The following is a 27731-nucleotide window of genomic DNA, read 5'->3' as shown; positions in this document are numbered from 1 at the left end:
TATTTTGGGAGAGAGCTTAAAGAGCAAACGTGTGTATCTCAAAGTAACTAAGGTTGACAGACCAAGAAGTAGCTATGCTGAAACTGGTTCTTTGATCAATGTTTTCCAAAACAAAGTAAGGGCTATAAAATCCTTTATCTGTTGGCAGAAAAAGAAAAAAAAAACCCTAAAGACCAATATTTCTCATAAATTCAGTCTCAAAAATGCTTAACAAAATACAAGCAAATAGAATTCAGCAACATATACAAAGAATTATACATCATGACCAAGTAAGCTTTATTCCAGGGATGCAAGTCTAGTTCTATATTTGAAAAATCAATCAACGTAATCCAAAATATTAACAGGGTAAAGAAGAAAAAAAACATATAATCATATCAATCATTTGACAAAATTCAACATCAATTCATGATTAAAAAAAAAACCCTTAGAAAAACAGAAATAGAGGAGAACTACTTCAGCTTAATAAAGAGCATCTATTAAATACCTACAGCTAACATTATACTTGATGGTGAAAGACTGAATGTTTTCCTCCTCTGATCAGGAATGAACCAAAGATGTCCACACTTACAACTCTTATTTCATATAGCATTGGAAGATCTAGCCAATGCAATAAAGCAAGAAAAGAAAACATATACAGTTTGGAATGGAGGAGGTAAATTGTTCCTTTTCAAGGATAAAATGATTATCTATATGGAAAATCCAAAAGAATCTACAAAAAAAGCTGAACTAATAAATGAGTTCAGCAAGACTGGAGAATATAAGAAAAAAAAACATTTAAAAGATCAATTTTATTTCCATATGCTAGCAATGGACATGTGGATACCTAAATTAAAAAAAAAATTATTAACAATGGTTCAAAAAACAGAAATACTTAACTGTAAATCTAAAAAACACATATACAGGACTTGTATGCTGAAACCTACAAAACACATGAAAAAAATCAAAGATCTAAATAAGGAAATGGTGAGACATACTGCGTTCATGGATTAGAAGATTCAACATAGTAAAGATGCCAATTCTCCATAAATTGATATACAGGGTTAATGCAATTCCTATCAAAATCCCAGCATGATTTTTTGCAGATATAGACAAAATTTTTCTAAAATTATATGGAAAGACAAAAGAACTAGAATAGCCAAAAGAATTTTAGGGGAAAAAAAGAATAAGATAGGAAAAATCAGTCTATCCCATTTCAAGACTGATTATATGGTAAAATTTATTAAAACTATGTGGTTTGGGAATAGAGAACTCAGAAAAAGCAGCACACAAATATGCCCAACTGCTTTTCAACAAAGGTACAAAAGCAATTGAATGGAGCAAAGATAGTCTCTTCGACAAATGTGCTATATACCTAGATATCCACAGACAAAAATATGAACCTAAGGCTCACAGCTTATATAAAAATTAACTCAAAATGGATCATGGACTTAAATGCAGAACATAAAATTATAAAACTTTTAGAAAAAAAAAGTAGGAGAAAATCTCAGATCTAAGGCTAGACCTGATATCAAAAGCACAATCCATAAAAGGGAAAACTGGTAAAATGGACTTCATCAAAATTAAAAACTTTGCTCTGCAAAAGACTCTTTTAAGAGAACAAAAAACAAGGTACAGACTGGGATAAAAGATTCAAAAATCACATATCCAACAAGGATCTAGTACTTAAATTATATAAGGAAGTCTCAAAACTCAACAGTAAACAGCCTGGCAATTCCTCAAAAGGTTAAACAGAGTTATTATATGACCCAGCAATTCCACTCCCAGGGAATGAAAACATATGTCCACATAGACTCGTATTTGAATGTTTATAGCAGCATTATTCACAAAAGCCAAAGAGTGTAAACAATCCAAACTGATGAATAAATGTAAAGAACAGCACAATTTATTGATAGATAAGTAAATTGTGATGTATTCATCTTGTGGAATACTAATCAGCACTACAAAGAAAGGAAGTACTAAGCAAAAGAAGCTGGTCGTAAAACACTACTTGTTGTATGATTCCATTTATATGAAATACCCAAAATAGACAAATCCATAGACACAGAAAGGACGTCTATCATTGCTCAGGGCTGGGAGAACTGGGGGAAATGGAGAGTGATACTATGGGTACAGAATTCCTTTTTGGGGTGATGACAATGTTCTGAAATTGATTGTGGTGATGATTGTACAACTCTGAATATGCTGAAAACTACTGAATTGAACACTTTCAAGGTTGAATTTAATGGAATGTGCATTATTTCTCGATAAAACTGTTAAAAAAAAGTTTGCCCTTCTAACATTCCAGATGAACCACAGCATACACGCTACTTCTGTGTACTCCCCTGGTACCTTTTCTGCAATGTAGCTGAAGAAAAAAGGGAGAAAAAGAGCCACACAGAACATTTATGCAATAAGAAAAAATTTGCCATGAATATTTTCTTCTGTCAGGAAGAAGTAATGTTTCCTTTTTAATTTTTTTAAAAATTAAACTACATTCTTGATTTTGACTGTATGGGTAACTCATTCTGTTAGTCCTCACAGTCAAAATTTCTGGATTCTTTTGCTATCAATCAATGAAAAAAAGATTGATTTGTCTGCTGCAAAATTATATATATTTCATTTTTTTAAAGATCAGTTAAATATCCTAACTTCAGCCAAACTGGGAATTGAGATGGTAACGAAATACCCAAGAATCCTAACCTTTGTTGGAAGATATAAAGACAAAAGATACTGAGAATGGAAAGATCAACTTACTACAAACAACTTTCAAATCCAAATGGTACATATCATTTAAAACTAATTGTAACAATTTGTTTTAAGGAAATGACAGATTTTCCTTATGAACTTTTGAACCATATAGTTACGGTAAAAGATGAGCAAAACCATTATTTAATCCTTTTAAGCATGATAATCATTATCTGAAAAAGGAACAATAACATTTCTTAAAATTTCTAACCATAACTGAGCTATTTCTAATCTACACAGTATTTGGTTACATGTTATCATCTTACGATAACAGGCAGTCATTACAGCAGACATTCTATAAAAGGTAAAACTATAGGATAGAAATCAAATCAGTGGTTGCCAGAGGCTAGGAGTATGCTAAGAAAATTGACTACAAAGCAGCATGAGCAAATTTTTTAGAATAATGAAAATAATCTATATCTTGATTGTGGGAGTGGGTACACGACTATCCAAATTTGTTTAAAACTCATAGAACTGTAAAATTCACTAAAAAGAATATATCTCACTATATATAAATTATACAATAAACCTGACTAAAAAAAAGATTCATAGAAGGTATTACATCACTGTCACAAAAGAGAACTGAGGATTATATCAAAAGACAATGCTATTTTTAATGAAACACAAAGACTAGAAAAAAATTGTTTTATGTTCTTTCTGGTATAAAAACCTAAACTTTTGAAGCATAAAAACCACTTCATCACTATCCACTATCAATAAGAGGATGAACTATTTCTGAGAAATATGAAGAAGAGTCCACTTAGGAAATACTTATATGGAAGTTTCAGTTTCTTACATATTAATAATCAAGATAAAAAATGCTGTCAATTTATTATACGGTGGTACTTAGATTTTCTTATGTACTTAATCTAAGTATATTATTTGTCACACTATGCCATAAAATCTAAGACTTATTTACTTTCTGAGTATTCCCAAAATATTTGGCAGTAATCAACATCTTTCAAAAGTTCAATAAATACGTCTTGAAAAGAATTAAATACCTTTAATCCCATGACACAAGTTATGTTATTTAAATATTAGAAAATAATAGTAAGTGGTGCTTTGCTTTGGGGAAAGAGATACAATAAAACGGTTCAATAAAAAGATGATAAAGAGATAAAGAAAGTAAAGAGGGGCCGGCCCCGTGGCCAAGTGGTTAAGTTCACGCGCTCTGCTTCAGTAGCCCAGGGGTTCGCAGGTTCAGATCCTGGGTGTGGACACGGCACTGCTCATCAGGCCATGCTGAGGCAGCATCCCACATAGCACAACCAGAAGCACCTACAACTAGAATATACAATTACTTACTGGGGGGCTTTGGGGAGAAGAAGAAGAAGAAGCAAAAAAAAAAAAAAAAAAAATTGGCACAGATGTAAGTTCAGGTGCCAATCTCTTAAAAAAAAAGTAAAGAAATACAATAAAATAGACATGCAAAAAATTAATGGAAAGATGTGTGATACTTAAACCAGTTAGTCCTCAAATCCAAATTTCACAAAATAAAAAATGAATGTACATTATGCTAGACAATAGGGGTCTATAAATGGGATCTATACTGTGAATCAGGAGGAAAACAAGGAAAAAATGAAATGGAGCAGAAAACAGGCACGAGTAAGTTTGGACACGGCAGTGAAAGGAGGAAGGGTGGCTGTGGCTAGTAGCACAAGTACGAAATAGAGGACAGGGATGACTATTATGAGATCTTCATGCCATCTAGATTTCTAAATACTCAGATAACTCTTCACTGTGAGAGATCTATACATATGTACAACTTTCCCATTTGTATGCAATATTTTAAATCATTTTAGAAAAACATCTTTTAAAATGTAAATATGGAACTACAGTTTTCAGAGTCAATGGAATAAAACTGCATTTGCCTCTCCCCACCAGTAAAATCAGATACATTATGCTAAAACTTGTCTTTCAAAACCTTGTAAATTGCCTTTATAAATATTTTTTCCTACTGGCTAATATCTGAGTAATGATAAATAATATGAACTCAGAAGACTTTACTGTCATGTGATTAACTTAATAATCAAAGATTAAATGCTAAGTTTTAATAGAGGAACATTCAAAATACAGTGCTTTAACCAATACTGGAATATAAAACCATTTGAATTCACTATAATTTTATTATTTTTATTGAAGATTAGATGGAAGTGATAAACAATACTGTTAGGACTCAGAAAGAAAAATATATACCAGAATGTTTATACATACCAACAAAAATTATATTTCTTATTCTCATAGTAATATGGATTTCCACTGAGAGTGAAAAATGGATCTAAAAGAACAGTAGGTACTTTTATTTCATGTTTCTCACAAGTGTGGTTTTCCAGTGGTCCAATTAAAGTACACTAGAGGCAATAATTTGATATGAACATTTACTTTAAATAAAGTAAAATTGAACAATGAGGAAGGGAGCACATGTGCATGTAGAGTTTATTTTCAGGCAGAAGGCTTGAATTTATTGGAAGCAGATCTCTGCAGTGACTGACCACACTGCCCCACATTCCCCGCAATCCTTATGACAGACAGACGGCCTGCTTCGCATTAATTCACTTCACACCACTTCTATCGATCCACAGCCGGTTCCCTAGTCTCTCTGCACACATTGCCTGTCTGGCTGCCTACATCCACATCAGCACATACACACAAAGGCCAGAGAAAGATAACCTTTGCTTTCCATTAAAGACACAGTGTCCACTTTTCCTTCTGCAACATCAAAAATATAAAATATAACAGTATAGATGTCTCAGAGAAAAAGTCTTCCTGTAAGAAATGTTGAGGCTTATTTACCCCTTATTCTAAATAGAGATCATCTCAATTGATCAAAAACAAGTACTTTATTAAAGGCCACAAAGCAATCAGAGAAATGAAAAAGATAGTTAAAAATAAGCAAAATGTCTTCAGCCTGAATAAGAATATGATAATCATTTGGTAACATGAGTTTTGATAGTTATTTTTAAATAAATGAAATATAGTTTTTCTTAATTAGCATTCTGATTTTTTTTTAGAAAACTGCTCTCACATAAAAATGTAATTATAAACAGTTCTGAAAGCAACAAAAGAAACATATTTACTGAAAAATATATTACAAGGAATAGAAGACAGTTAGGAAGTGTACTGTATCAACAGAAGATTAACGTGGGAATACAAAGCTTTACTTATTATTTCTCTTCTGCAACAAGAACCTGAAAATGACCCACGGCAAAAATCACACCTAATTTTTTAATTCATTGTATGCACTTTTTCAAAGATTTGTTTGATTTGCAGGCTATGAACTGACAACACCGATTTTGGTTTCAGAAGACACAATAAAACAAAGATTTATAGTTCAACCTACAACGTGTTAATAAACAAAGCCAAATCTGCCTTGACACATAACTATAGAAAAGCATAAACTTAAAATTGTAACCTCTAGCTGATTTAGAAACCCAAATTATAACCTCTAGCTGATTTAGAAACCCAAATTATAAGCAGAATAATATATCTCAGAACTGGGCAAAGTATACTCTCACAGATAAGAAAGTACCTTTGAAACTCTTTACGAATTTTCATTTTTTTGCTAGGATTACCCAGGCAGAGGTTATACCACCAAGTGGTAACAAAAACAGTGTACTAAATAAATACATTATAGTAAGTATGTTGTTCTTTATAATAACAATACACTGCTTTAGAAACCAAAGAAAGGGAAACTGATGAAGGCTGCTGAAGCTAAGGATAGCTTTAAAATAAGTAAGTTAAGATTTGGGCTGGGCCTGAAAGATGGGAGAGATCTGAATAAGAGAGGCTGGCATTGTCAAATGAGTAAAGTGAAGCCCCTGGAATTATGAAGATAATAACCATGCAAAGTTCCCTCGTTTTCTTAAACATTCATGGATCATCCCGGCTACTATGTATCAAGCCTGTCCCAGGTACTAGAGACAAAAGATGAGAAAGACATAGCCTTAGCTCCCAAGAAGCTCACATGGGAGGTGAGACCATGAGGACTCACTGAAGAAATTTAAGCATGAAAAATAACTTAATTTGATTTGTGTTTTAGAAAGATCTCTCCTGAAACAATGTGAAGAATAATTTGGAAGGACTCAAAAACAGAAGTAGCAATCAGACCACTGATTTTCTTTTCTTTTTTTTTTTCGAGGAAGATTAGCCCTGAGCTAACATCTGCCAGTCCTCCTCTTTTTTCTGAGGAAGACTGGACCTGAGCTAACATCCGTGCCCATCTTCCTCCACTTTATATGTGGGATGCCTACCACAGCATGGCGTGCCACGCGGTGCCATGTCCGCACCTGGGATCAGAACTGGCGAACCCAGGGCCAATGAAGCAGACCGTGTGCACTTAACCGCTGTGCCACCAGGCCGGCCCCAGACCACTGATTTTCTTAATAAGACCCTATGAGTTCCCTAGAAGTGCCAGAAGGAGAAGGGAGACCTCCAAGCTCCCCATCTTTACCTTTTTATATGTGGGCGTGTGTGTATGCACACACCTACACATTTATAGAAGTTTTCATTTGAAGGAAGAGTATCACTTTAAAAAAAAGGTTTGAAAACCACTGATCTAGAATTCTTAAAATAAAGACAGTATAGGGAGAAAATCAAGGTTGTTTTCACCTAAAACATACAGAAAGGGGAAGGGGCTCTGAACATAGGGAAAGACAAGGAGGGAAGATTCATTCATCAACCTTTTTTTGAACTTTCTTTTTTTTGACAGTTACACCATGCAAAGAGGATAAAATTAAAAGAGGAAAATTCAAGGACATTACACTAGAGAAACCTATGGCCATGTGAAAAATATAGATTTCCAAATGCATAAGTGAACATACAGTGTTCATCTGAAGAAAAGTCAATTAGCTCGGCCCAGGATGGGATGAGGAAGAGAACACATGCCAACCTCAGGGAAAGGAAATGTTTGAGTTGGGTCTTGAAGTATGTATGAGAATTTACCATAGAATGACACTAGGTGGAGAAAATTCCAGGAAGACAGCACCCTGAGGTATCTACAGAATTTGGCAGCTGAAGCATAAGAAGTGTGAGGAGAGGCAAAAATGAAGCTAAAAGGACATTTAAGGTCAGAGCCCTGAAGGCAATGAGAAATAAGGTGTTAACAGAAAATATGAAGCAGGAAAAAAATATGTTGTTATTCTTTAAGGCTCCAGTGTGGTACACAGAGAGAACAGGTTAACACGTGGTAAATATAACCATAAGATGGCTAGGGTTGGTGGTTATGCAATGACAGTAAAGAAGAACTTTAATACTTGAGATTTTAGGATAAGTAAGGATAACCTCGTAACTTGCTTTCTCATCATCAGAATAGTCCAGAAATTCAGTTTGTGCAGAGCCAGAAGCAGCTGTTTGAAGACAATTATGAAGGCAGAGAGTTTGATCTATACTAGCAGACAGTCCCAGGGAGACAACCAATGAAAAGCAGTAACTTCTGGTAATCCAGTCAAGCTGCCTTGTATCCTTGTATACAACCCAATGAATACAAGATAAACGAGAGTGATACATTACCTATTAAATTCAGTGATGGATATAAGGGGTATAGTTTAGCACAGCACCTGGGATGTAGTAAGTGCTCAATAGATACCATTATTAGTATCAAATTCTTACCATTGCTTTTGTTATTACTAATTTTGGCTTATTTTATTAATTTATTTTCTCTCTATAAGTACTTTACTACCTTCGGTATTCAATATCCAGCTTTTTCTATTTGATAAACCCATTTGTCTTCAAAAAAAAATTTTATTAAGCATTGCTTCTCTCCTTTTAGAGCTACATTCCCACACATTTTATGACACCTGTTTATTTATAAGCCACTTGAAGCCAAAAACACTGAGAACAAATATTTACATTTCAAAGAACCAATTTATCTTATGATTACTTATGTTACTGCCAATTATGTTATTTTTAAATATCTACACACAGACACACTCACAGAAGTAGGAAAGCTTTTGAATTTTTACTCTCTTAACACACAATGAATAATTAATTTGAACATAAAGACACAGGAATCTTGTTTTAATATTTATCCTAGTATATGACGTATTTAATTGGCAGCAATATGCTAGAGGATCACACTGTAAGGCATCTGTGATATTCCAACAATTTCTCACAGTAATAACTTGGATAAACATTGTGATATGCTCTGACTCATCACTTGAGAATATTAAGTTCTATAGATAACAAGAAAATATCCAGAAGGATGAAACCCATAAGAAGTGTTAAGTATTGATAGTAAATAAACAAGTAGCTTGTGAGATTATAGGCAAAACTCATGTGTTAAATATAGATTTAAGTTAATGACCTAGAAGATATACAATATGTTAAAAAGAATGAAACAAGCAAGAATGCTACTTACAAATAGAGATGAATGGAAAGACCAAATCATAAGATAAATGTAAAACTATAACCCTTCTAGAAGAAAACATAGGAGAAAATGGATGAACTTTTAGATACAACACCAAGAGCCTGAGTCATGAAAGAAAAAAACTGATAAATTAGACTTTATCAAAGTTAAAAATTTTTGTTCTGTAAAGGATACAGGTCACAGATTGAAAGAAAATATTTGAAAATTACATATCTGTTAAAGGACTCAGACCCAGAATATATAAAGAACTCTTATGATCCAACAATAAAAAACAAGAAACCCAATAGGGAAAAAGCTAGGCAAAAGACTCACACAGACATTTCACCAAAGAGGATATATGGATGGCAAATAATCATGTGAAATCACGCTTGACATCATTAGCCATTAGGGAAATGCAAATTAAAATCACAGTGAAATATCATATGCCTTAGAATGCCTAAAATTAAAAAAAAAAACTAACAATATTAAATGCTAGTAAAGATAAAGAGTAACATAGTATTCATTGCTAGTAGGAATGTAAAATGTTACAGTTACTTTTGAAAACAGTTTGGTAGTTTTTTTTAATAATTACCATATGACCTAGCAATTCCAACCCTAGGTATTTGCCAAAGTGTACTGAAATCTTATGTTAGTGCGAAATCCTAGACATGAATAGTTACTGCAGCTTATTCTTAACCACCAAGACCTGGAAACAATCAAAGTGTCCTTAAACAGGTAAATGGATAAACAAACTTTGGTATCACCATATAGTGGAACACTATTTAGCAGTAAAATGAACTGATTCATGCAACAATATGGATGAATCTTAAATATATTTTGCTAAGTAAAAGAAACCAAATCCAAAAGGATATATGTTGTATGATTCATTATGTAGAATTTTATATAAAATTCATATCAAATTTTGGAAAAGGCAAAACTCTAAGGACAGAAAACAGACCAAGGGTTGCCAAGGATTGGTGGGGGTGGGGGTGGGGGTAGGACTGATTACAAAGGAACTACAAAAGGAAACTTCCAAGGTGTTGAAAATGTTTGATGTGGTACTGTGATGGTAGATATCTCACTCTGTTCATTTGTCAAAGCCCAAAGAGTAAATTTTGTTGTACCCAAATAAAAAAATAATGAATTAACCAGAATTCCAGGAAACCTAAGATGAACTTCAGACCGTGACAAATGAATACATATAACTATATTATAAATGTATGACATAACCTCACTGAAGGGTACAAAGAAAAAAGGGGTTGACAAGTAATTCTGGAAAATTTTGGAAAATGCTGCTTACTGTAAAGCTAAAGACAAAAAGAACTGTACACAGATACTGTACTCTAGTTGGTAAAGTGGTTTTTCACAGACGTATGGGTTAGCAATTCTAAATTACTTTTTATGTCTACTAGGGTTGAAAAAACAAGTAAATCTATTGTAAATGAGGAGTCAAGTTTCTCGCACTCAAAGAAAGAAATTACAAATAAGCAAAAAGGGAAGACTAGACTGAATCCTATGGTGGTAGATTAAAACAGGAGATCAGTATGAATTCATATGTTAATGGAGAGATACAGAAATAATCATAAATATGTGGGTATACACGGATTAGTATACACATTTATATTTCCCAGTTCTGTCCAGTTAGAGGACCTCGCAGCAGTGAAATCCCAGTAAAACAAGCGCACCTTGCGCCCAGATCTTAGTTTCTAATATCTCCATTAACAGGAACCAGGGTACCCTTGGAGTAACAGCTAGTTCTAGGACTGGGGCATGTAAATACAACATGAGTAAGGAGCAGGTTCTTTGCCAGAAAATAAGAAAGTATTAAAAAAAAAAAAAGGATGGGATCATATCAAAATGACACTGGAGCCAACTTAAGAGAGCTCCCTATGGCCAATGCTGGGATAATTTGAGCAATAAATTGGCAGTTAAGTGCCTGCCAAGGGCTTGGTGCTGAGTCATTTGAGGATCAAAAATAAGGTCCTGTGGGGCTAGCCACATGGCCGAGTGGTTAAGTTCGGAAGCTCCGCTGCAGGCGGCCCAGTGTTTTGTTGGTTCGAATCCCGGGCACACACATGACACTGCTCATCAAGCCACGCTGAGGCAGTGTCCCACATGCCACAACTAGAAGGACCCACAATGAAGAATATACAACTATGTACCGGGGGGCTTTGGGGAGAAAAAGGAGAAAAATAAAATCTTTAAAAAATAAATAAATAAGGTCCTGGACCTTAGCCCCAAGAAGATCTCAATACAGTACTTACTACACATTATTTTTATAAAATTGTGTGGCTTCATTATCATAATGAAACACAAATTATGTCTCAAAATGTAAAGATATATTCATACATGGAATATAAAGAAGTAAAACGGTAAACCTCAAAGAAAACCAAGTAAGCAGGTAGATCAAATACATTTACTTCAGCCTGAAAACATGACAAAATGGCATCAAACTGCTGAAGATATAAACATTCATACACTGTAATGAGCATAATGCATCCATAGAAGTAATCATTAATCCACTACATTACACTGATTAAATCTCACAATTCATTTTAAAAACTATTCATATCTAACCAATGATTTAGAGAAAGATGGAAGGTTGAATTAACCACAGGAGCACCAATCACTGACTCTGGCAGAGCTTTTAAAGAATTAACTTGCAAACAAAGTTATAAAAAGAATGAAAAATGAATCAGATGAGTACTAAGACAGCAGAGAAACTACAATGTGCAGAGAATATAAACTTTCATTTTTAAACCCAATCCCACAAATAAAAACAACACTTAAAATATATTTTTAAATTAGGCAGCCACTCTTGGAACTTTTTCCCCCCAGTCTGGCGGCAGGGGTGGTTAAGGGGTTGGGAAGTACCAGGAAAGGAAGTACAGAATCACTAAAAATAAACTATCATTAAAGAAACCTGAGAAGATTAACAAAAGTAGATCAACTACTCTTACAGAGAATGCCAACAACAAAGAAGCATGCTTTAAAGAGGTGAATGGTTCCGATCCACTTGGTGTCATGAGAATCCATGATACCTGATTTTGCAACTACTCCATTCAACTAACCACTCCATATAACTAATAAGTCAATAGCATTCATTTATACAAACAAAATCGAGTTAAAGGGTGTAATGGGAGAACAATAAAATTAACTACCTAAGCAACAACTTAACAAATGTCCAAAACTGTATGAGGAAAATTTTAAATCTCCTGTAAAAAGTCAACTTGAATAAATGAAAAGACATAATATATTCTTGGATAGGAATTCAATGTTATAAAGATATCAATTCTTCCTAAGTTCGTTTATAAATTAAATGGAATCCCAATAAAAATGCCATCAGGTTTTTCCCCTCCTAGAGCTAAACAACTTGATTATAAAGTTCATTTGGGAAAACAAGGAAGCAACAATAGCCGGAAAACCCTCAAAAGAAGTTCTTGGGCCATAATTACTAAATATTAAAATATGAATTAGCTACAGGCGAATGGAACAAAATAGAAAACAGACAAACAGTCTGTATATATAGAAACAGTGTACAGTAAATGCTTTGGAGATAACCAGATAGTCATATGGAAAAAGATAATATTCATTCTTCACACCATTAAGCAGGATCAACTCCAATCGGCATGTAAGGGAAAAAACTAAAAATGATAAAAATATCAGAAGAAATTTTGGAGAATTCCTATAGCAAGGAAAACTCCTATAATTTTGACACGAAATTCTGAAACAGTAAGAGAAAGGGTCAATAAACTGGGTTACGAGGGGAAAAACACCATAAGCAAAGTAAAAAGAAAATAACAAACCAGGAAATATTTGAACCTTCTATCATAAATAAAGATTTAATCAAATAACCCCATATAAAAGTAGGCCAGAGATATGAACTGTGACCTTAAAAGAAATACAAAAGATACTTACATGAAAAGATGCTAAACTCATTTCTAACAAGAAAATACAAAATAATACTCACGTTTCATTTCTTACCTATCAGAGTCACAAAATTCCAAAAGCATGACAATATATCCTACTGGAAACAATGTAGACAAACAGGGCCTCGCATGTATTGTTGTCGAGAATACAAAACGGTACAACCCCTATGCCAAAGAACTTGGCAACATGTAACAAAATTTGACACACATTTATCGTTTGACTGAGCAATCCCACTTCTTGGAATCCAAGATACACTATCAAAAAATGAAAAGACATATGCACAAGTCTGTCCACGGCAGCCCTATCCACAACATCAAAAACTGGAACCAACCCAAATGTCCATCAATAGAAAACTTGTTTTATTCCATCCACAAATGGAATAAAAAAGGGGAGAGGAAGTCTATAGTACATAACACCAGGATATGTTGTTAAGTGAGAAAAGCTAGGTAAAGATACGCATTAGTATGTTACCATTTAGGAAAGGGAGTGTATAAATAAATGTACGTATTTGCTTATGTTAAAAAATGGAGGAGAAAGAACAGTCTTTTCAATAAATGCTGCTGGGAAAACTGGTTATCTACATGCAAAAGAATGAAGTTGACCCTTACCTTACAACATAAACAAAAATTAACTCAAAATGGTTCAAAGACCTAAAACTACAAAACTCTAAAACATAAGGGGGGAAGCTTCATGACATTGGATTTCACAACAATTTCTTAAATTTAACACCAAAAGCATGGGCGACAAAAGTAAAAATAGATAAATTGGACTACATCAAAATTAAAAACTTCTATGTATCAAAGGATACAATCAAGAGAGTAAAAAGGTAACTTACAGAAGGGCAGAAAATATTTACAAATCATATATCTGATAAGGGGTTAATATCCAAAATATATAAAGAACACCTACAACTCAACAACAAAAACACAAATAATCCAATTAAAAAATGGACAAAGCACTTAAATAGACATTTCTCCAAAGAAAATATACAAATGGTCAACAAGTATATTCAACATCACTAATCATTATGGAAATGCAAATCAAAACCACAATGAAATATTACTTCACACCTATCAAAACGGCTACTATCAATAAAACAAAATAACAAGGGTTGGTGAGGATGTAGAGAAATTGAAACATTTGTGCACTGTGATGGGAATGTAAAACGGTGCAGCTGCTGTGGAAAACAGCATGGTAGTTTCTCAGAAAATTAAAAATAGAATTACTACATGATCTAGGAATTCGATTTCTGGGTATATATCCAAAAGAAGGAAAGCAGGGTCTTGAAGAGGTATCTGAACATTCATGCTGTTCACAGCAGCATTATTCGCAAAAAGGTAGAAGAAACGCAAGTGTCCACTGACAGATAAATGGATGAACAAAATGTAATATATACATATAACGGAATATTTTTCAGCCTTAAAAAGGAAGGAAATTCTGACACATGCTACAACAAAGCTGAACCTTGAAGACGCTATGCTAAGGGAAATAAGTCAGTCACAAATACTCTATGATTTTACTTGTATGACGTATCAAGAGTAGTCAAATTCACAGAAGGAGAAAGTAGAATGGTGGTTGCCAGGGGCTGAGGGGAGGGGGAAATGGGGAGTTGTTTAATGGATTCAGAGTTGCAGTTTCACAAGATGAGGAAGGTCTGGAGATTGGTTGCACAACAATGTGAACAGACTAACACCACTGAGAAATGGTTAAGATGGCAAATTTATATCTATTTTATCATAATTAAAAAATTTAAAAATGGAGGGCAGGAGAAAAACTCCTAAACCAGTAAGAAATGATTACCTGTAGAGAGAAAGGAAATAGGGTAAAGGGCACAGGGAAGGATAGAAGTTAAACTTGTCTGAATACACGTTGTTTTGTTGTTTGACTTTGGAATCACGAAATGTTTTATATAACTATAAAAAATACATTTAAAGTTAATCTAAAAATTGAAAGTAAAGGGCCTGCCCCGTGGCCGAGTGGTTAAGTTTGCACGCTCCGCTGCAGGCCGCCCAGTGTTTCATTGGTTCAAATCCTGGGTGCGGACATGGCACTGCTCATCGAGCCACGCTGAGGCAGCGTCCCACATGCCACAACTAGAAGGACCCACAATGAAGAATATACAACTATGTACTGAGGGGGCTTTGGGGACAAAAAGGAAAAAGATAAAAGATAAAAAAAAAAAATTCGAAAAAAAAATTGAAAGTAAAATGAAACAAGTGAACCCAAATGTGTATCAAATTGGTAGTATAACTACACAGAGAGAAACTATTCCCAGAGATTTTAAGCACAATAACTATTCATTTCTAATATACCCTAAGAAGAAAAAGAACTGCAAACAAACAAACAAAACACACACAACGTCTATGGTAATCATATGGTTTGTGGTAGCACTGATATTATTCTGAACTGTTGTGTGTCTATCATGGGGGAAAGAAGATTAATAATTACATAGATGTCATTGAGAATCAAGATTCTAAGAGTGGGAGAATGTAGATACAGATGTAACCTTAATGAAATCAAGTAAAAATTCTGTAGTCCTACATTTAAGGGGAATTTCAATATAAACTCAAAGTATTATATATACATTAAGATCCAAGCAGAAATGTATATATGTGTGCCCACCAAAAAGACCGGCAACAGTGAATGATCAAATAGCAAAGAGCACATGTAGCACTCAGTTCGTGATTTAAAATACCATTTCCCACTAAAAGGACCAGGGCCCCTATATGAACTGACTCAGGTATGAGTCAGGAAATACACACAGTGTACCTAGAAATCTTGTCAACAAATAACTCATCAAAGATGTCTAGGGTCAAATCAAAAGGATTCCAGAGTTGGGACAGGACTGGTGGTGTAGTGGTTAAGCTCCAGCACTCAGCTTTGGCAGCCCAGGGTTCGCTGGTTTGGATCCTGGGCACAGACCTAGCACAGCTTGTCAGGCCATGCTGAGGCGGCATCCCACATAGAAGAACTAGGAGGAGGTACAACCAGGATGTACAACTGAGCACCGGGGTTTTGGGGAGGAAAAAAAGAAAGGAAAATTGGCAACATGTTAATTCAGTGCCAATCTTCCTCAAAAAAAAAAAAGGATTCCAGAGTCAACCACAGGCTCCCACTGACCAAATATGAGACAATTTGAACACTCCTAAGAACAATGACTACAATGGATCAGAACATAAATATGTTTCTATCCATGAATTCATAATAATACTAAAAAATAAAAAAAATCACCTCAAGCATTTATCCTGTCCTTCCTGTAGTGTAGCTCAGTGTATCAAATAGTTGATGAGGTAAGATTCTCCTTAGAGATGTATTCCAGCTAACAAATAAAGAAGGCATGTTAGAATTTAGAATATAAGGATTTGCTACTCTAATTAAAAGAAAGGCAGAGATCATCACAGTACAAGCTTCCTTCCAAACAAATCACAAGGAAAAGGAGAGGGGAGATGGGGCTAGAGACAGGTAAATAGATGACGAATTGATCAATGGATTGATAGGAATCCAACAGATTAAAAGAAATGTAAGAGACATACAAACTAACTGCAATATATAGACTTATTTGAAGCCTAAATTGAAAAAAACAATTATGAGACTATTGGGGAAATATAAATACTGAGTTACTGGATAATATTAAAAAATTAGTTTTAATTTTTTTGGCATTCAAATGGTATTGCAGTTATTTTTTATTAAACAAGAGTCTTTATCTTTTAAGATACAAACTGAGATGTTTATAGATAAGGTGATAACGTGTCTGAGAACTGCTTCAAAAGAACGGGAGCAGGAGTGTTTGGAGGGGTATACATAAAAGAAGACTGCCCGTGAGTGAGAACCTGTTAAAGCTAGGCAATAGGTACACGGAGGTTCATTATACTACTCTCTACTTTTATATAGGTTTGCAATATTCCAAAATTAAAAGTTTAAAAATGAAATAGGAAAACACATATATCTTTTATCCAAAACTAGTCTATAAAATTATACTTGGCATTCAAACAGAACATTTCACAAATCATCCCGACATCTTTATGCAGCACTTCTAGGAAGAACAAGAAAAAAGAAGATTTACTGATTAGTAGTAAAGGTTAATACAATTCCTTGGAAATGATCCCTATTTGACGTGTTTTCTCCCCAAACCCCTATTGCACTACCAATCATTAATAGTTTGTTTGGCACATAATTAATAGAAAGAAAAGAGACAAGCCTGATGTCATAAGGATTTAAATATGCTTTTGCCAAAAGCAAAAAAAAAAAAAGCAACTGATCTGTTATCCTGCTCATGTGTCTGAATGGTTAACTTCAAGAACAAATATTTCTATTGTTCATCATGATCATCCTAAGCATACCACAGGGTCATAAGCCATGTGCAGCCAATAACAAAAAGAGGAAGCAAGTATGTACAGAATTACACAAGAATTCCCAACCAAAAATTTAATCTAAAACAAAACCTCTTCCAAAATGAGTCTTTAAATATTTAGTGTGAAAGAAAATAATAATCAAAACTCAAGTAATGTGCTTCAATCAATTCAATCAAGTAACGTGCATACAAATCAATTTACTGATTCTATACAGAACATATCACAGAAGCATTATTGCACTTACTATGCCTTGGGGGAAAAAAGGGATATCTAAATTAACAGACTGAACCTCATCCAATGACGATTCATTAAGTCACATGGGCAAAAAGTAATTATTATAGAGGTTTGTCAAGTAGATCACAGCTATTAAAAGTTGAGTGAATACATGTGAATCTATACTCACATTAGACAATTATAGTTACATAACAAGAAATAAGTTCTAAAACCAGATAGTTGGCCAATCCATATCTGAAAGGTTAGTGAATTTTAAATCTAAATAATAAAGTACATATCAAACATTAATGTAGTGTATTCAAAATTGTTTGCTTCCAGGAGACAACTATCTGAGGCACTACGTTTAAAGCACACACTGTGTTAGCACTCTGCTGGTACAAGCTACTAATACCAGCTCTACTAAGACCATCATTTGCTGGAGAAGTAGCAAGTATCCATTTCACAGGTTGCCATGAAGGGCCATAAGAATTATCTAGAAACTAAAGGTTTTCCTGCACGATAACAAATTTCAGGAATTGCCATATATAAGGGCAAGTTTCCAACTCTGCCCTGTGTGTGTGTGTTGCGAGGGGGAGGGTCATTGTCAGAGCAAGAGGCACTTAGGGAGCAGACACTTAACTAGTTTTCAATTGTGCTAGATAGAACCCCCAAAGACAAAAGAAGAGCATGAAGGTTTCAGTGCACAAAAAATGATTTTTCACTAAAGAAATCCAAAAAAACAAAGATTTTACTTGCCTAAAGGAACTATTTAATATTTTTTATCTATTTTATATATTGGGACTCTGGTTAAGATTTCACATGTAAATTTACTACCTAAAAGGTTTGAAAAACATGAATTTGTTCATTCCCTTCCTTTTACATAAAAACAAACTGGGAAATAGATAAGGAAGTGCGGAAGCTTAGTGATCTCTCTGAGGTTACAGCCAATGCATAGTGAAGCAGGACAAGGTACCAGACCCTCTGATACCCTTCTTTCCATTGGACTTTCCAACCAATACTCAGGTTCAGTAAATCAGTTGCTTATCCATCATTAGAAAAACTCTTTTAAAAAAATAGTATTTTTCTCCCTAATTGTTGTCATCTTATTGGGAAACTATGAGATGAATACAGATCCTTGGTTGAGGAGGGAGCAATGTTTAGGGTAATCACCTTTTGAAAGTCATCCCTTCTGCCTCTCACTCATCCTTTTGAGAATCACTACCCTCAAATCTCTTCTCCACAACAGTGGGCAGTGATGAAATGGAATGGGAAAGGCTTCTGGCCCCAAGTGCCCATCCAACTTCCATACGGGAGAAGTTTGGGATGGTCTCAGAACATTGATGACACCTTAAAATAGGTCACTTCTGAGATTATGCGGTCACTTTAAAGTCTATGTAAATATTTTATGAAAAGTACTACGACACTTTAAGATACAAATGCCCAATCCTCTATCTGTCACCCAGAATTCAGAGATTTCTAGTTTACTTCCTCTGACTTTGATATTATTTATTTTGAAGACTGATCCTTGCTTTAGGGGAAAAAAACAAACATAAATCAAAATCAAACAAAACCTGAGTAAGACATGCTAGAGACTCAAGAAAAAGCTTTCCTCACCTCATGCCTGAGATAAGAAAAGTATCTCAAAAGTAAGCTAATTTACGTCTTTGTACCCAGAAGCTATGCCAGAAATTGTTTAAAAATGTCTAATTATTGGAGGGCTGTAATTTCACTATGTCTTAAAATCACAGGAATATTCATGTATTACGAACCATCCCTCCTCTTCCATCTCCATTCCTCAAAGCTGAGTGTTGCCCAGCCCAAGTACACATTTCAAATATAAGTCTCATCATCTCTTCCTAGTAAAATGTAAAGTCCTATAAAGGATTATAAAAAAAAGAACTGTGATTATAGTAATGACATTGACTGTAGAAACAGTTTTTAAAAACAACAAGCAATAAAATAGATGGTTGTGGTTGTTTTCATCTCTAAACCAAGCAAGGAAAATCTTTTCAAGAGATGGGTAAGTTCTATAGAACAAACACAGAAAATATGTACAGAAAAATTACAAAAATACTAAGTACTGTTACAGATGACTGGATTGGCATTTTACAGGCTGAAAGAAACCAGATCAATCTCAATCTTGCTGAGGTCAATTCGGGTGCTCAAACCAATAAAACAAATTTTTTTTCTTTATGTTTGTGTACTAGAAGTGCTAAAATATTAACCAAGTCTGCAAATGTCATGTACAATAAAACCATTTATAAATATTAAAACACATTTAAAATGCTTATTTTAATTAAAATCTGCGTAACAGAAATAGATAGTAGATGTAATAAGTCATTAGGATAATATTACTTAGGGAAAAATAAAATATAAAATACCATACTTCCCCCAAAAAGCAGGATGGGGGCAGGAATGGATCAGGCAAAGATATTTTAGTACATTTTGATCAATTTAATTCCAGAACTTATAAACAACACTAGAACAAAATCTCCCATTAGCTATTACAATCAAAATATTACAAGTAAAACAGATTCATACAATTTTCTTGCAATAACTTTACTGTTTTCCCTCCAAACTATAAGATCTATTTCATCACATGCAGATCACAACAAGGCTTCAAACTAAAATATTAAAACAATGGAATTACATATAATATCCAGTCAATACAAAGAGATAATAAAATTGGAAATACGGTATAAAATTATAAATGCCTCACAATCCAAATATTCACCCATGCATATTCAGTGTCTAAGATTTAAAACCTCACAAGATGATCAACTCAGCTTTTTGCTTTGTAGAGGCAAACTGAACAGACTCTGAGTATCTGTACTGGAATAAATCTGTATAGAATAAAGAAAATTTATATTCAAAAGCATACTAGACACTTGTTCTATTACAAAGACATGTTCCGGTACTCGTGTGCAGTGTTTTGTAAAGTGCTTTATTTCCATTAGCAATATAACTTTTCGTTCTTCAGCAAATCAGCAAGAGACTAATGGCACAAATCAATACCATACTCTTCATAGCAACTAATATTGGGTCATTTATTATAGCAAAGGCCACTAGAACCTCAGCTAAAGGTATACCAGGCATTTCAATTTGAACACCATTTTTTTTAAAAAACAATGTGTCACAGGTTGAATGAGCTTTTCTTTTACAAAGTAGTCTTCATAGGCTTCAGTACCTTCAACGTCTTAAGAGCAGGTAGTAAGTGTACAGACACCTCAAAGAAAGACACCCATGCCTCCTAGAGGCCTTGCCACCAACTACAACTAGGAGAGGTAACACATTTCTGCACTGAAGGGAGGGAGACAGATTTGTGAACGCAAAAAAGAAGCAGGCATGAGAAAACAACTAAAATTATTTCAAATCCTTTCAGCTCCAGAAGCTTTTCCACAAGGGCCAGTTGATAACCAGTGTTTCCTAAGTGTAATGAGAGGGAAAGGAGCCCCACACTTGATGGAATCCCCCCAATTCCTCACTATAAGACGAGGAACAAGTTATCCAATTTCCTTATGCTCTGCTCCTTGCTTTGTTCCACAAGGTGGAAAATGGTCACGCGCTTCTAATGATACCCTGAAACCAGACTGCTGGCCATCTTGCTACAGTACCTCTCACACCAAGGGCTGCCCTGGCAGCGTGAAGTTTCTTAATCCTCTGGAGTTCCTAACCTACGGCATTACTTGATAACAGAGTCTCTGTTTATTACTTAGAAGTAAAGTTTAAATAACCCAATTGGTCCAGGAATGCTTTCATTTTTAATTTACTACTTTACTACTCTAATTTCCAAGACTTGTTAAAAAAAGAAAGAAGGAAAATTATAAGAATATTAAATATCACCTCAAAGAACTCAAGTTACATGGAACTAAAGGATTTTCCTTTAGATAGCTATGACGGATTAAGAAGAAATTTCATTGTCATTCCATTAGATTAGTAGCCAAACATAGATAAGTAGAACAGTTTAATGCTGTTAAATACAAGATCAGTCTAGAGCGCTTAAAATTAAGCTCAATAGCTCTGACATTCTGGAAGAAAAAAGAGGAACAAATCCCTTAGGTCCCAATGAAACAGTGCAAAGAGACACAATATAGATACAGCAAGCTTTGCATAACATAGTTTGTCTTAAGACAAATTCCCACAGAACATGAAGTACTTTTTACGTAGACCACTTAGTCCTAATTTAATAGTTTCCCTTCTAATCACAATGCACAGTCATTTCCAAGTGGCTTTGTGAACACTATAAGACAACTATTACAGATAGTTCTGAGGAAACCTTATCCTTTAATTTCAGGTGATTCACAAAATAAGCATTAATTGCAAAAGGGGCATTCTAGAATTATCACTTCTTCTGGAGCAACCAAATGATTTTACCTTTCTTTCCCCAACTTTAATTAGAATATTCTTCCCCAAAAGATAGGTACACCCAGAATGCAACAAAAAACCTGAGAAAGTAGTCAAATAAGCAGATTGTGAGGAGCCAACAGGGACACCAAAAAGTGCTTACACTAAAGCTTAGGGAATTTTTCCATCAGAGAGCCCTTATTCTTAGCCAATTTACTCTTCTTTTATATTTAACTCAAATAAGTTTGATTACCTGACTTCACACTCCCAGAACACTGGAAACAACAGATTAGAAATCAGGGAAGAAGCTACCAGGAATGAGACAAAACAGCCCAATAGTAAAAACTAGTAATAATTACCAGTCAATACAAAGAGGAAGAAGGAACATTATATAAAAAAATGAAATATGAAATGTGAGAAGCATATCAACCTGGGTACTTTAATGTTAGATAAACAGGCCCACTAGCTTCAATAAGCAAATGGTGGCAGTTTTATAGCACAGGTCAAAACAACAATTACTGGTTACTGAGAAGATGTTTAAAAAGCCAGAGACATTGTTAAATATTTCAAAAAAAGGGATAAATTTTTTTTTAAATCTCAGCTTCTAGTGATTTTTAAATCCTCAGTTATCTAGAAATTATTCCTAAGAAGACTGTTAGAGAGTTCCAAATAACCGAGCCATATATAAAAAGAAAGAAGGAAGGAATGCTATGTAGCTTAAGGCCTCTGGGGGAGGAGGGGACTCGCTTAAATCGTATTTATCAAACCCGCTCCCTGTCCTTTCCCCCATTCTCTCCGCACCAGCAAACCCTGAAAATATCTGCCTACTAAAGAGTGTACTAATATTTCAGTTATTTTTACTAGCTACAACATACTTTTCCACTACCTCTATAATATATAGTTCCGTCTTACCTTCTTGTATATTGTTGGTCCATCCACATTTGTGCTCAGAATGATCACTACTTTATAATCATCAGAAAAGTGACTTCAATTCCAGGTTAAAATAGGTACTACAGTGTGGCTTGTTGAAAGTCAAACCCAAAACATTTACTAGGAGTGCCTTTCATTGAACAAAGAAATCCTATTCTGTTTCCAAGGGGGATAAAAAGACGAGCCTAACCCTGGTAACCTTAACACAAAAGGAAGCTAAAAAGGCAGGGACTCGATAAGAACAAAGGATTGTTCTTTCTGATGGCATCAATACATATTAAACACGATGTGTTACACATCCTTCTATCAATATCTGAGATGATAAATCTGCAAATTAATACTACATTGGCCATAACTGCATAAAATTACAATAGCACGCTCTTTAGAAGAGATTTTGATTTATATAATGGTAGTAACTTTTATGTGTTTAATGTTTCTGAAATTAAAGGAGGAGATGAGCCACTGTGAGCAAGCAGAATACAACGTATGAGAAATAATTACGCTTGTGACCTCATGCCCTATAAGGTCACTCTGCATCACAGGCCAAAGGAAATCAGGAACCATCAGCATTTACCTCAAGAGTAGTCACTGCCTGGAATGAAGGCAAGTGTGGGTATATTTCATAAACTAGCAGGTGCTTGACCTCATAAAAAAGTCAATTATCAAAATGCTACATGTAGAATGTCACAAATAAGAAATATATAAAATTGGGTTCTGCAAAGTATCTTACCTTCAAAATAAATCTGAGACAACTTATAACATTTCATCTTCATCCAAATTGTAATACAATAGTTTCACAAAATAACACTAATCCTTCCTTAGTAAGAAAAATCAATAGAATTTTTAAAAAGCATTTTGGAACATAAAAGTGATTACAAATACATGCTAAAGAGTGACAACTCAGAAAATATTTCCAATAGTTATGTAAGTCACTGTCATAAGAATGTATGCAGTATTTATAATTCTAGTCCTTGTTATCATTTGAGTAAGAATCGCAACGCATTATCCTCTAATTTTCTATCAGAAATTAGGTATCAAATTTTACATACCCACAGCATTTGTGAGGGATAAAATAATGTTTCCTAACTGGTTCAATGACAGAGTTCCTTGACCTGTAGCAAAACTCTCCTATCACTCAATTAGGACTTGGTATTTATGAAAATTTGTGAACTGGCTTTTCAGTTAAAGCAAGCTACTGCTCCTTTTTCGTCCCCAGTGATTTCCCGTCTACTGCCAGAATCCCTGTGTGATATAAATTAAAAGTGAATTCTGAGATACCGACAATAAAGAGAACAAAACTACAGAAACCAGTATAGGGAAGGAAAAGGGACAGCAGCTACATTCACTACATGTATTATGTACTGTGCTGATGCTCTACAGAAAGTTTCTCCTCTAATGCTCTCAAGAGTCCTAAGAAAATTCTAGCTCATTGCTTGACTCAGGCTCGCAGACAAACCTACAAAAGCTTTTTACTGCATAATGCACCTAAATAAAATTCCATAAGATCCAAGTCAGTATGACCAGTTGACTTCAGTTGTCATCTTAGTCCCAGCTCTATCACTTGCTGACTGTGAAGTCAGAGAAAGTTACTACCCACTGTAAAAGCTCAGACTCCAGATCTCTAAAATGAAGGGCTATCACAGTCCATCAGCCCAGAATGAGATTCTGCATTTCAGGTAAAAGCATTTTCTGAGTGTCAGAAAATTATCTGACAGAGGGACTCAGACCAAGCTCAGTCATAAGTTAGGAGCTGCCAATATTGCTTAGGCAATTAGCATATATTTTTAAATGCTTGGGATGATTAAATTATAAGAAAATATCTGATGAATGGTGATTTTACCAACTATATTGCTTAATATTTTACTTACTTTAGTGATTAAGAAGATTCCTGTCCCAGAAATATGTTTTAAATTTCTAAAACAATGCTTTATGCTGTAACTTGCTACAATAATCATCCCCTCAAACATTAACGACAATAGTAGAAGCGATTTCACTACAAGCACGTTGATGGCAGGTGTGGGCTGTTCACCAGCTGCCTCCATAACCTTTTGATCCCTTCGGACAGCAAATCTGTTCAACAGCCCTATGTGGTCATTCCTCATTTGTTGTATGCTTTCTTCTCCTTTCACACGTTCAGAATGCCTATTCCTTTAGCTTGACATCCTTTTATTAAAATAGAAAGCTCCCAGGAAAGCAAACTAAAACTAATTTTACACTCAGTCAATGTAAAAGTTCCAGAATACATTAATACATTATATTAAGAGTTGTTAGTGTGAGATATTTTAGTTACATATAGAACATACGTTTGTTTATTTTTTGGCCAAAAATACAATTACAGTAAGTGACAAGATTAAAATTTTAAGTAAACCAGCACTAAGTTAATTTATAAAGTACTCCAGGACCCTAAATTAAATACCAAGGACTTTAATTACACAAACGTAGAAGTTTAAAGTTGACCTCAGAACAACCTAGTTGATGATTATTTAAACAATGATGAGAAATATCAAGAGTAATTTTCTTATAGTTATGTTTCTGCTCCATTTTGTTGTTAAATTGAAGACAGCTAGAAATGGCACTGTCTGAAAGCAGGACTAGTTAAGCCAAATATCCACTCATTCCTCCACCCTCAATCCCATAAAAGATCTAAGGATGCTGGAGGAAGCAAGATAGAATAAATCGTGGTTAAGAGAATCAGTCGTAGTCTGACAGTCACTTAGTAACTGAGGGACCTTCAGAAAATTCTTTACTCTCTCTTGGCCTCAATTAACCCATCTGGGGGAAAAAAAAGCAGGAGGTGGTAGTGACAACAGTACCTACTTCACAGGGTTATTACAATAGTTTAATGAAATAACACAGACCAGGCCCTTAGCAAACAAAAGCCTGACACAGAGAAAGTGTTCAGTTAATGGTAGGTACTGTCATTATTTTACTTATACTGTATCCTCTGTGGACCCACTAACAGACCTCTAGTTTAGCAACATATACACTTTTATCATTGCTTCAGGGAGTAATTTGTGGCCATATTATGCATCTACCTGTAGCTAATTCACTCTCTTCTTTCCAGGAAAAAAAGTTAAATGGCATCTACCACCATTGCTAATGGCACTTCTCCTCCCAAACGGTCAAGAATACAATGCTGTACTAATCTTTGGTGTTTTTCTTAGACCTTTGCATGTAATCTATAACCAAGGCCTAGAATTATCTTTTAATCTAGCCTATCTACATTCAGATCTGGGTCCCACATGCCCTTCTGTAACAGCCTCCCAGCTACTTATTCTACTTTAATCCATTCTCCCACTCTACACTAGTCCATCTAAACAAAGATGTCTTGAAAATGTTTCTCCATATTCCCATAACAGCATTCTCCTCTTAAAAGACTCTCTAGTGATTTGCTATTTAGTTTCATCTTCAATCTACTCTACAGTACTACACTCATAGTTTGTCCTTCAATTTGGGGATCTTTTATTCAACAAGGTTTATGATGAGCCAATGACCTAATTCTCTTTTCTGGACTATTATGAAGTTAACAGCCACAAGCTACTGAACAAAGAGTACTGTTCCAGACTATTCAAATATTCAAAAGCAGAATTTTTTTCATCCTATTTTTTTAAACGTTTTTTTTTATAGTCCAGAAATTTTTCTAAACCTATACATATTTCAATAAGAACTTTAAGCCTAATACCTTACATAGAGCCCATATGTCTAAGGACCCTGGTTTTTTAACTTAATTTCCTTTAATTAAAGTGGAAAAATTCCGAGTAAGCAAATGAAAACCAATATTCTCTCAATAAATAGTCTATTACCTAAACAGACTAAAGAATTTTAACTTGAGTTGTTAATGTGTCATGTTTTGGTTATATGTGAAATATATATTTGCATTTTTATAGATTATGAATGTATTTAACAAATATATAGTGCTTACCACCACCCAGGGACTATTCCATGTGCTTAACAAAGATTAACTCATTCCATATTCAAAATAACTCAATAAAGTCTACTATCATCTTCATTTCAGCTGTGACAAAACTGAGGCTGAGAAAGGTTAAGTGTCCAAGGTCACATACCTAATTAAACCACCACAGTCACCCCGTTAAATGACTATAGTCACTACTGGCAAACATCTGGTAGAGTTATACCAGTTCTAACAATTACAGTCTCTTTTGAATCTTGTTTTCATTTTCCTTCTTATACAATCATGTATTGTCTGTTTTGACACATGTAATGAGTATCTGATTACCAAGAAAAACTGGTATTGACAAAAGGTCATTTAACATGAATCCACCTAAAACATAGGCTAAATTTTCACTAATTTTATTAATTTTTACTAATTTTAGTAAAAAGTTTTTCTAAAGTTTCATTGAGACTTTATCTTTAAAAAAGTGAAACTGACATCTATTCTCAATATAGCAAGTTAAAATTTTAATTCTGAATTCCTCTTTAAAAGAATAAAGAATGAATCAAATGATGAACTGATGACGAAGCATACTTCTTCTAAAAAGAAAAAAATTATGGTGGCACAATATAATTTTTCTTCAACGTACATTTGACCTGGCAGCATTATAGAAGTTTTATTTTGCAAAAAGATGTTCAAAAATTTCAACGATTTTTCCCAAGGGCTTTCCCAATTCATTCACATTATACTCTTTTGAAAGATACATCAGTCAAAAAACTCTTCCTAAATTTCTCTTTTTCATACTGATCTAACTCTACCAGGTCTTTATTTCTTAAGGATTCACAATTCCAACTTCAACTTGGAAAGGATTTGCCTTGTATTTGCACTTGTGTATCATCAGATCAATATCTAACAAATTGGCACCCACAAGCATAATACAATGGGCAACAACAGATGCTAGTGTTAAATAGGGTGTGATTTTTGATTGGGGATTAATTTTATA

General features: G+C 34.3%; 1 protein-coding gene across 27 annotated transcripts in view; it reads right to left on the bottom strand.

Annotated features, from left to right (window-relative positions):
• Window positions 1–27731, bottom strand: part of WDR7 (WD repeat domain 7) — a 355616-nt gene that overhangs the window by 198624 nt on the left and 129261 nt on the right. The window lies entirely within an intron of this gene.

Source organism: Equus caballus, chromosome 8 (assembly GCF_041296265.1).
Source record: "Equus caballus isolate H_3958 breed thoroughbred chromosome 8, TB-T2T, whole genome shotgun sequence".
In the NCBI taxonomy this organism is placed as follows: Eukaryota; Metazoa; Chordata; class Mammalia; order Perissodactyla; family Equidae; genus Equus; species Equus caballus.
This window is presented reverse-complemented; position numbering and strand designations above follow the sequence as displayed.